At 35.9% G+C, this 10,876-nt stretch overlaps 1 long non-coding RNA gene across 1 annotated transcript in view; it reads right to left on the minus strand.

Annotated features, from left to right (window-relative positions):
* The window catches only part of LOC135222215 (uncharacterized), a 92,610-nt gene extending 87,204 nt beyond the window's left edge, over positions 1–5,406 (minus strand). The window contains exon 1 of the long non-coding RNA XR_010316221.1: positions 5,175–5,406. This is a non-coding gene — a long non-coding RNA (uncharacterized LOC135222215). The remainder of the gene's footprint in view (positions 1–5,174) is intronic.
* Positions 5,407–10,876: the final 5,470 nt, after the last annotated feature.

The raw sequence follows: 10,876 nt of genomic DNA on the forward strand, positions 1-10,876 counted from the left end.
CATACAGGAAAAGCCATACAGCCACGGGATGCACGCAAAGGCTAGGTAAGCATAACAACCAACACACGAACGAAACATCATCTTGCGCTGGGAACCTACATTTGCGTTCTACCAGAACTAAATAAGTTTGTTGATTCATCATGACCTAAAAGAGGTGTTCGTGAGTATGTATGTTAGCTTTGTAACCTATTTGAATGTACATTCAAATGTAATCTTACACATCTTCTTTCTCTGACTCTCTTAGAACAACGCTCTTCTGAAAAGTCTATCTCAAGATGTAATAACACTTCGGAGAATATATTTTTAGCTAACTTCAAGAGTTTCCCGACATCCTTCTATGATACTATTATGTACGAAAAAAACGACAGTCTCTACCTTACTTTCCTGCAGAGAGAGAGAGAGAGAGAGAGAGAGAGAGAGAGAGATTGTTAAAAATCTCCAGATACACCGCTATTCGCATTTTGTGCTATCTTTAATTAAAAAACTGAAGACTTAAAAACATAAGTGGGTCAAGTCCTCCCACACACACATATATATATCTATATATATATATATATATATATATATATATATATATATATATATATATATATATATATATATATATATATATAATATATATATATATATATATATATATATATAATATAGATATATATATATATAATATATATATATAATATATATATATATGATCTCTTTGATAGTTACACTTAAACTTTAAATACTGAAAACCATTGTAATTTTAAAATTTATGAAATAAATTTGAAATTATTACAAAATCTTTAATTATGTACCATTCTCGGCTTGGGCTTAAATACCAGTTTCCCTGAAAAAATAAATTCATTTACTTAAAGGGAAGGTTACTCATAACTGAAGCAATACCTGGATCGGGGACTAACGTGAATTTCCCATTAACTTCATGTAAACGAAACGATATACATTCAAAGAATTTCCAATTTGGATTTTATGGTCCTGAGAATTTCCAATTACCGGATCATTAACAGTTTCATGCCGTTAGATAACTTTTTTTTTCTTTTGCAATAAAATCTACTCCACTCAAACGGAAACCAATTGATATTGTCCGTCACAAAAATACCCAGGTAAATACTAGACATAGGAAAAACTCTAAGTTCCTGTAATTTAATGTCTCAGTGACTGAGTGGCTATTCGTAACTAAATACATCTCAATAATCGAGGGGTTACTGTAATTTAGAGCAAATAACTGTAAACCTTAACCTGATGATGTGCAATGTTCCTAAGACAAACGATAACCAGGTTTCTAAGTCTTATACTATGTCATTTGATACATTCAATCACCTTTCACACCGATATACTGCCAAGACATCATCAATTTCTCATTATGTGAACTCGATCAATAATGGTTATATATAACCAAAAATAAACATATATAAATATTGAGATGAGGGACATTGATTTATCCTTTCCTAATTACTCACGTGATGTAAACCTGATATAAGGAATGCACAATATAAATATGGCCAATGAATAGCAGACCGGCCGCCCCACCCAGAACTGAAGTAAGATGAGAAGTACGCGACATATGAAAGCAATAACATTTCATTTGCTGCACTACTAAAGGATCACGTTCATAACGCTGAGGGAGAGTGGGCGAGAAATGAAGCAATGACGACCAATAAATGAAAGTCTCTCTCTGAAAACCTCATCATAACACCATCCATATCGATAATCGTCATAAGAATAATTAATATTTAAAGATGGATAATCTCCAGAAAACTATACCTTGACTAAATACATTTTATTTTCATTTCTGAGACGCCAAATGTAAAAGAAACACTCATCGGTTTTATTTTTCAAAGAAAATGAGGAATAACCCTCAACATCCAATTTCACAAATGAGGTTTCTTCCACGTCCTCGCGTAGTGGAACATGCCGATGAGGTTAGCTCAATTCAATTAACTCGAGTTCTCAAAATAATAGGATTTCCGTTTTCCGTCACATCCAACCAAGTCCCGACGAAAACGGCGGATTCATAATTCCATTTATACACCGCATTACCCGATATCACTAACCCTTTTTCCTTTCTTTTTTATGAAACACGTAAACTATAGAGACATGTTACCGAAACAAAATCATCATTGAGCACAGACGCGAATATTCTCAGCTAAAATACCCCTTTCGAGCCTGATTAAGGTGAAAAGTTTGATTTTGGCAAGTAAGCCACTTTCGATGTTCTTCTGATGTAAGTATCAGTTTTTGTCCATAACACTACTAGAAGCTTCATGGAGTGTTTTCGAACATCGCGAGGACAATTCGTACGGTTCCCGTATTTGACGACACGCATGCAAGGTAGAAAAAATGTACCAGCCAACGAGTTGTTGTTATACGATGATAATACTAAGAAAAGAAAATCGTTTGAAGAAGGAAGGAAGGAAGGAGGGAGGGGAAATAAAAAGTTTTTAAAAAATTTGCTTATGGGGAAAACTGTTTGGAGTCATGAAGTTTTATTGATTTGATTCGTCCCCGTTTCCTTTATGCTAATTAAGTTCAGAGATACATACAAAGTTCACGTACAGATATTTTGAAATGACCTGATTAGTGACAATAGGACAAACTAAAAACAATGTGGGATGCATTGACCAGAAGCGATGAAAAAAGTAATATAATCATAAAGAATTATAAATTCGTGGCGCAATTATAATAATGAATAATCTAATATATTCACAATACTATGTGCCCGTACAATATTAGCAACATCCATGGAAAACCTATTTCAAGTTGCATATGGACAATAATTCTTGAGTTACAATAACACCGGTCGAATTCAATCCTTTTATAAGTGAAGTGTAACTGAAACATTTATCTGCAACTATATTGGCTTAAAGACTCACTTTGGTGCACCTCAGCGAGACCCAATTATCTTTTCGAGGTCAAACGTATATGCAGTATTCTCAATCTAGAAAAACGAATAAACAAATGACTCTAAGCATGAATAATAGACAATTATCAGAACAAGGAATTCGACTACTTTATCTTGCAATTTAACATATCATTCCCTCAATGACAGGTTTTGTGCCAACTTAACCAAATTAACTGCGACCGACTAACTTGTGGAAAGAAAGCTCTCACTAAGAACTGGAAAAGATTCTTTCAGCACAGAATCGGCGCATATAACCCATATTGGCCAAGAAAATTAGTAGTTTTATGAAATAGTGTAAAAACTAATTGCCCAAAATGAGGATGCTATAAACGCAATTGCATCCAAGCATTTTGTGGATAACAATAATACGCGTAATAATCTCTCACCACTGGCCCCTACATACGTATGCTGTAAGAAGACACCTTGATAGGCCTTTCGGGATGGAACAACGTAAATAACATTAGCATGCGGACTTCTCGACCCTCGCTTAGGTTGCGGTAACTTCTACGGGTGCACTCGATAAGTAATATTCTACATAGCCAGAAAGGTGATGAAATAAAATAATAAAAAAATAACTGCCCATCGACAATCAATATCCTAGAGCAAACAACGACAAGCAGTTACATCAAGCAGCGTAAAAACAATTGCATTTGTTGCTTCCAGAACAAGCATGAATGCAAACATTTCGGCACGCGTGATTTCATAAATTCAAGACACGTACAGCCAAAGGCGATGTGAAATAAGATGGGAAGAGGCAAGAACTGACCATGTAATACAAGAGTCCTTACAACAGAACCACAATTCTAGGAAAGGTAGTTCACTGGAATCGACGCAGGTCCTTTTCCTGGATTATGACACACTGTTTAAGTCAAGTGATATTGACCCCGTTACCACATCACATTTGCAGATATTAATTCAGTATGCATTCCTTACAGTTCTGTTGCTTTGAAAAGAAAGGAGCTAAATTTCTGTCTATTATATCATACATACTTTATCACTGTAGCCACTTTCCTGGTATGGAAATGAATACAGTTGATAGCATTAAAAGAAACAGCTCTTTGCAATGAAAAAGCTGTTAATAACATGCACTAAGTGGTATGTAACTGATTATACGTTGATTTTCAATATACAAACACACAAAACACACACAATCACACATATATATATATAGATATATATATATATATATATATATATATATATATACACACACACACACACACACACACAATACATATATATATATATATATATATATATATACTATATATATATATATATATATATATATATATATATATATACTGATGAATAAATCTTAAATATATAAGCTACTTATCCAATTCTCCAGAATGATAACACAACGGCAAGCCTGTTGCACTTCCCCTTCTCCCCACCAACTAACTCTCTCTCTCTCTCTCTCTCTCTCTCTCTCTCTCTCTGAGGGTCTCTCTCTCTCTCTCTCGCTCTCTCTCTCTCTCTCTCTCTCTCCTCACTTATTTTGGAAACAAGAAAATAACGTTACAAGCTATTAATAACGGACAATGCATATCGTCACTTATGCTTCCTGTTTTGGCTATTTTATGTGATAGGGTAATGGCTTCTTTGGTCAGGTTAGAATCATCGGAATATGGGAAGTGGGCCACACTACGATCACATTTTTTCAGGGATAAGCCTCACAATCAATAATCGACTTTGTCCTACTAGAAATGTACCAAATATCATTAGGTGCGTTGCCTAGCTGATTTCGAACAAGGGCATATGCGTGAGTATAATTCTTTTAGCAACATCTACAGAATGTCCCTTGTGTAAGGTTAAGCTACTCTTAAGGTACTTGTATTTTAGACTAAACCTTATAGGGAAATAACTAGGCACTTAAGAACCAACAAACATATGGGCTACCTTAAATATATTAACAATTGCTGTATCTTAGCTTGTAAAATGCTTGTAATCAATGAAAGTGTTTCAATGGGGCAACGCATTCAGTGATCTAGTTTTCATTTGAATTTCATGGTAACTAATTACAATGGAAAAATTATGTTGTCAAAACATCTTTGTCATCAAAATTAATAACCACCATAAATCACGAAAACCCCGAGACCACTGGTAACTAACCTGTTGTATTCAGAAGCCTGGACATAGTAGGCCTAATACCTTCATGTCAGTGTCTGACTGCAGAAGACATTAAACAAATAAAAATCGAATAAAACAACATCCGAAACGAAATGCCTTCTCACATGATAATATATAGTAAATAAACCTCGTTACTTACCAACTGATTTGATATGTTCCAGCCAACAGGTGTGACAGCTTAGTTTTGTTATCGGTTGACCTTCCATTCCCTCCTCGTGCTTTACGATTTCAAGCTTTCGCTTCATTGCTGTCTTGTCTGAGTTCATCCTCCATTGCTGGTCTAATGTAATACAACGTTACGCAACTGTATTAAAAGGACCTCTCAAATGAATGCAATCGCGTTACCGCAACACTGGGTGACTGGAAAGGTAAGACTGCTTCAACCACAGGCTTCAAGTTCAACAAGGGTTTGTTGACATAGTGACACTGCGCTTTTGGGGAAGCACGGAGAGTTTCGGTAATTCATAGAAAACATTTAAAGGAAAAGATATATGGATTTTTTAAGAATAGCTTGGATTATTTGTTAATGGCTCTGATCATCAACACTGATATCGTTACGTTAAATATTTCATTCTCTTTCTTTTGCCTAATGGCAAGCAATTAGTGATTTAAAACGAGACCAGTAAAATATTTATTTATTGAACTCCACATATCACTTATTAATCATCGATCAAATTAATTTTACGTTGCCTTAGCAACTGAAATATTAAGCTTCCTTGCTGGATTACGGCCAGCGTGGTATGTCTATGAATTTTGCTTCATACTAGACAAAACAACGTACATAATACGCCTGGGACATTTTGTTTGGCAATAATGCTACTCCCATTCCAGTTCGGTTCATCTATGAATTGTTAAATAGCTTTGATTTTTACGAACCATCCCTCGATGACTCTTTTAAGTCTCATATTCTTTCGGAGGGAAATTTTGCTGGGAGCTTCTAAAAATTAATGTTTATGATTTACAGTTTATAATGTGAAAATCATACTCCTCTTCACTAGACTTTTGACAGTGTTTAATAATGTTGTGCATTCTGAATAACTTCCAAGACTCAATGACATATGCCTATAACTCTTGAAAGGGCATAAGTACGATGTTTGATTAATAAGTAAGTCATTTTTGCTTACTGAGAGTTGGATTTTAAAAGACCCTGCATATTTGCAATTTTATAATTGAAACCAATATAAATGGAAAGTAACCACAAAACTAAGATTTTCATTCATATGTTAAACTTGCAATAGGCACACTATTCTACACACAATACGATGGCGGTTAACAGAAAGGAAATACTGCCTATTTGACGATGTACCTGGACTTTACGAAAAAAAGGGAGCTCCATGTAATGTTTAAAGTAAATTGAATTTTAAATACTTACGGAACGTATCCGGATTTGATATCTATACTTTAATGGCTAGCAGTTTTCGCTGTCTATTTTTATCTTTTGTACTTCCCGTCATTTTGAACTAGCACTGAAATGCTGATGTCTTGAATAGCAGTTCGATGCAGAAATGCCTTGGGTTTGCATCAAGTTCTATCGTTAAATCTTTGGGGCTATGGACTGCAAAAGCAGAACAAATATAAACCATCACGAAGTATGAGCTACCATGAATAAGAAGAGTCCTGTGATGTCGATGATCCAGGCCTAAACCAATGAAGTGGAATTTTTTCTGGACAAAGATTTTCTGAAAAATTATGTCATGTAAAATACTTAAGAAACAATATTTTTGAAAGCAAATATGAACACGCAAGCTCGTATACGCACACGCACACACACACACTAAGTATGGCATTTTGATTGATTGATTGATTATGAAACTTGGGTCTTGAGGCCCAAACGCCGGAACCCATCAGGATTATTCAGGGCCCTATCGAAAATGAAATATATAAATTAGTTTAAAAAATTAGGAATTAGTGGATAACACCTGTGCCCAAATATGAACGTAAAAAATTGATGCTAGATAAAACAAATAAAACAAAAATAATTATTGCAATTTTATATCTAAAAATATATACTTTATAGATTAAAAATGACTAAAATCTTTACTAAATGTACTGAAATCATATCGCATTAAAGTAACCAGATTCTTTCAGATAGACCACATCATCATTTAAAGTTTCTGAAATAGTCTTCCCAGCTATCAAGTACTTTACCCTAAGACGATTAAATCTAGGACTGCGCACAACCAAGTGCCCAACGGATAGCTGACCATCACAGTGAGCACAAAGTGGGGCACTGGCTCCCTCTAAAATATAACTAGGGGTGAAGCGGGTATGGCCAGTCCTAGTCGTGTTAGGATGATCTCGAATCTTCCGATGTGATTAAAACCCAACTCCAAAAATCAATACTTTTCCTATTACTTGTGCACTTCTTATTTGTGGACAAAATAAGGGAAGTCTATCTCTGCAGCCATTTCTAGCGGATATATATTCTATAACTGGATGCATATCCAAATGTGACCTTATAAGTAAAAAATCACATTTAGCAGCATCCCTTGCTTCACATCAGCCAGTTCGTTCCCTTTTATATCTGTGTACCCAGGAACATAACAAAACTTTAACTGATATGTGGCGAACATAAAGATAAAAAAAACCATTCCTGGGCCTCTTGCATTAAGGGATGGGTAGGGTTAAACTTCTTCAGGGATCCTAAAACAGTTCTAGAGTCACTATATATTACTGTGGACTCGAATCTCTTATCAGATGCAAGATTTAAAGCATCAATTATGTCTGCTGCTTCAGCAGTGAATATGGATAAAGAGTATGGTAACTTTTTATATACGATTCCCCCCTCACACACCAGTGCACAGCCTACTCCATCTTCTGATTTTGATCCATCAGGATAGATTTTCCTGTCATTTATATGCCTCTCATCATGCTCCAAAAACTTGTTTCTGACTTCTTCCGGACGACCTTTCTTCTCTATCTCTTCAGTGCGTACATCTATCTATTGCTGGAATAAACCAAGGAGGGATAGCAGGATTTTTCCTTGCAGGATCTTCTGTGTTTTTATACTTTCATCCACCCGTTCACCCAGCTGTCTGATTTGAAATGGTGTTGAAGATCTACTAAATCTAAAAAGACCCGACTCACAAAGATTTTCCCCAGTGTTTTTTAGCCGCATGGTGTATCTCAGACCTAGCTCATGCCTCTTTGTGTCCAGTGGTAGCTGATGGAAGTCTACGTTGATTCTTTCAATGGGTGAAATTCTAAAAGCTCCAGTGCAGAGCCTTAGCCCAATATTATGCACAATGACCAATTCCTTAAGTTTAGTCTTTAAACCATATGAGTATACTTGGCAGCCGTAGTCTAACTTAGATAAACATACTACATTGTAAAGCCTTAACAACGATTTCTTATCAGCATCCAAATTAAAATTAGACACTACTTTTAAAATATTTAGTGATCGCTTCACTTTCATTTTTAACTGGTCAATATGATTATTCCAAGTGAGTTGTTTATCAAAGACCATTTCAAAAAATAAAATTTCACTTCAGTAGAGTAAGGATAAAAATAATTCCATTTAAGGTAAGAGTTGGAATTGTTTCCTTAGTTCGGCCCCTGCAGAACCGAACGGCGACAGTTTCTGATTCGGAAAATCGAAATCCATTATCATTAGCCCACTTGATTACTTTGCATGAACTTGCTAGTAGAAACTGCGTCATATCCTGTGCAGTACAGAGTCATCATTAACATTAATGGCAATAGCAAAGAGGGTGACACTAAGGACACTGCTCTGAGGAACTATCTCTTCTTGTAAGAGAGGTCGTGACACATGATATCCTACTCTTATCTTAATATATCTTTCTGATAAAAACGAATTTACATATCTGTTAATTTTTCCTTTAATTCCCATCTTATACAACTTTTTTATGATGCCAAAGCGCCATGTGATGTCATGTGCCTTTTCCAATTCAAAAGAAAACTCCGATTGTTTGTTTCTGTTTAATAAAACCTTGTTGTGTTTGATTTGAGAGCTTTGGCAAGGTATCCAAAGTAGCTATAGTTTTCCTAAAGCCAGACTGGAATGGAGAAAGCAATTTATTTGTTTCTAAGTGCCATACAAGTCTGGTGTTAATAATCTTATCCATCAGCTTACAAGCACAACTGGTGAGAGTTATTGGTCTGTAGCTGCTGGGTAAAGAAGGATACTTGTTTGGTTTCTTCATAGGGATGATAATGATAATTTGCAGCTCTAAGGAATAATACGTTTCCCAGATTTCATTTATCATATCTAGAAGAAATTTCTTTGACATTTCTGGGAGATGTTTTAGCATTTCCTTAAATATTTTATCTTCACCAGGGGCTGATGCTTTGGTATTCTGCATGACTTCTTGAGTTCCTGCAATGTAAATTTTCCATTATATGGTTGAAGATTATTTTCACCTAAAAAAATCAAGAGAAATTTGGGCATTTCTAATGTCTTGGAATTCTCACTACTCGATATTCTCAAGAAATTGTCTAATTTTTCTGCGACCCTATCTGGTTAGAGGTTCAGGGACAAACTTGCCATTTAGTTAATTTTCTTCAAAATCGTTTCGGATGGTGTTTTTGAGCTAATGGCATTTATGTAGCACATCCACGAGTCTCTTTTTGCCTTTTTAAAATATTTATTTTCCTTGCCCACGGCAAATTGGTAAATACCTTTGGCTTGTGCGGTTCCACTCCTCTTATACTTTTTATTTTAACATTTTCTAGTGATCTTTCTCATACTACTGAAGGTTTTGTTCCACCAAGGAACTGCCGGTCTAGAGGGCTTTCCTTTCGTTGTTTGTTGGAATATATTCAATTGCACTGTTGATGGTAGTGCCATTAAAATAATATGCCTCTGAAATGGATGGAAGATTTTATATTCTTTTCCATGAGAGCAGACTCACTACATTTCTTCCAGTCTGTTTCATCTACATTCCATTTAGGAGACGACTTAGATGGCTGATTCTTAACCGATTTTTTATAAATGAAGAAGTGGTCACTCCCATTTGGATATTCAAATACTGACCATTCATAACCAATATATACACTAGATGAGCAAATTTTATGTAAATATTATGATATGCCATGTCTCCATTATTAAGTAGAGTGATATCATCACCATCCATAATGCCCTCCAACATCCTACCCTTTGCATCTGCCTTGTTCCCATCCCAAATGGGGTTGTGAGCGTTAAAATCTCCAAAGAGGAGTAACGGAGTAGGAAGCTGATTGATCAGTAAATGAATATCATTATAAGTGAAATCCAAATCAAGAGGAAGGTCCAAGTGCAAGCCAAACCTGCTTGATAGGACCGAGAGTATTACAGGAATACAATCATCCCACCCTAATCACATTATGGGCAAACCGGATAGAATGCCGAGAGTCTAAGGTTAGTCCTTGTTTCAAAGGAACAATCATAGTTTGGTTGTTTCCTTTGTTTTTATTTTGCCACGTTGGCAGGGGAGGTGTCGTTGGTGGAGTGTGGGGTGAGAGGAGTCAGTCAGTCAAAGGCAATCAAGTCTCTCAGCAGCAGAGCATCGGGTATGCTTACCTGTGGACCAGTATGAGGCAGCGTCAGTTATTGTATACCTGGTTATTTGGTGTGAAGCCGTCGTACAGAGTATGACTTCAAGTTGGAGGTCAGCATTCTTTGGCCAGCGTTAGCGTGTTTTCGTCGTCGAGAGAACGATTTGTCGAGTGTGACTTCACTGAGCAGCATTGGAGCGTTTTCGTTGTATGGAGAACATCATTTTGAGTGGTAGTTACATTGGGCATTATTGGTGTATTTTTGTCAGCTGGGGAGCGACATTGTGTGGAGGGTAACCTCATTGGCAGAGTGGAGCTGTGTTGATGACCTAGTGTATAGGATTGTCT

This window comes from Macrobrachium nipponense, chromosome 3 (genome assembly GCF_015104395.2).
Source record: "Macrobrachium nipponense isolate FS-2020 chromosome 3, ASM1510439v2, whole genome shotgun sequence".
Taxonomy (NCBI): domain Eukaryota; kingdom Metazoa; phylum Arthropoda; class Malacostraca; order Decapoda; family Palaemonidae; genus Macrobrachium; species Macrobrachium nipponense.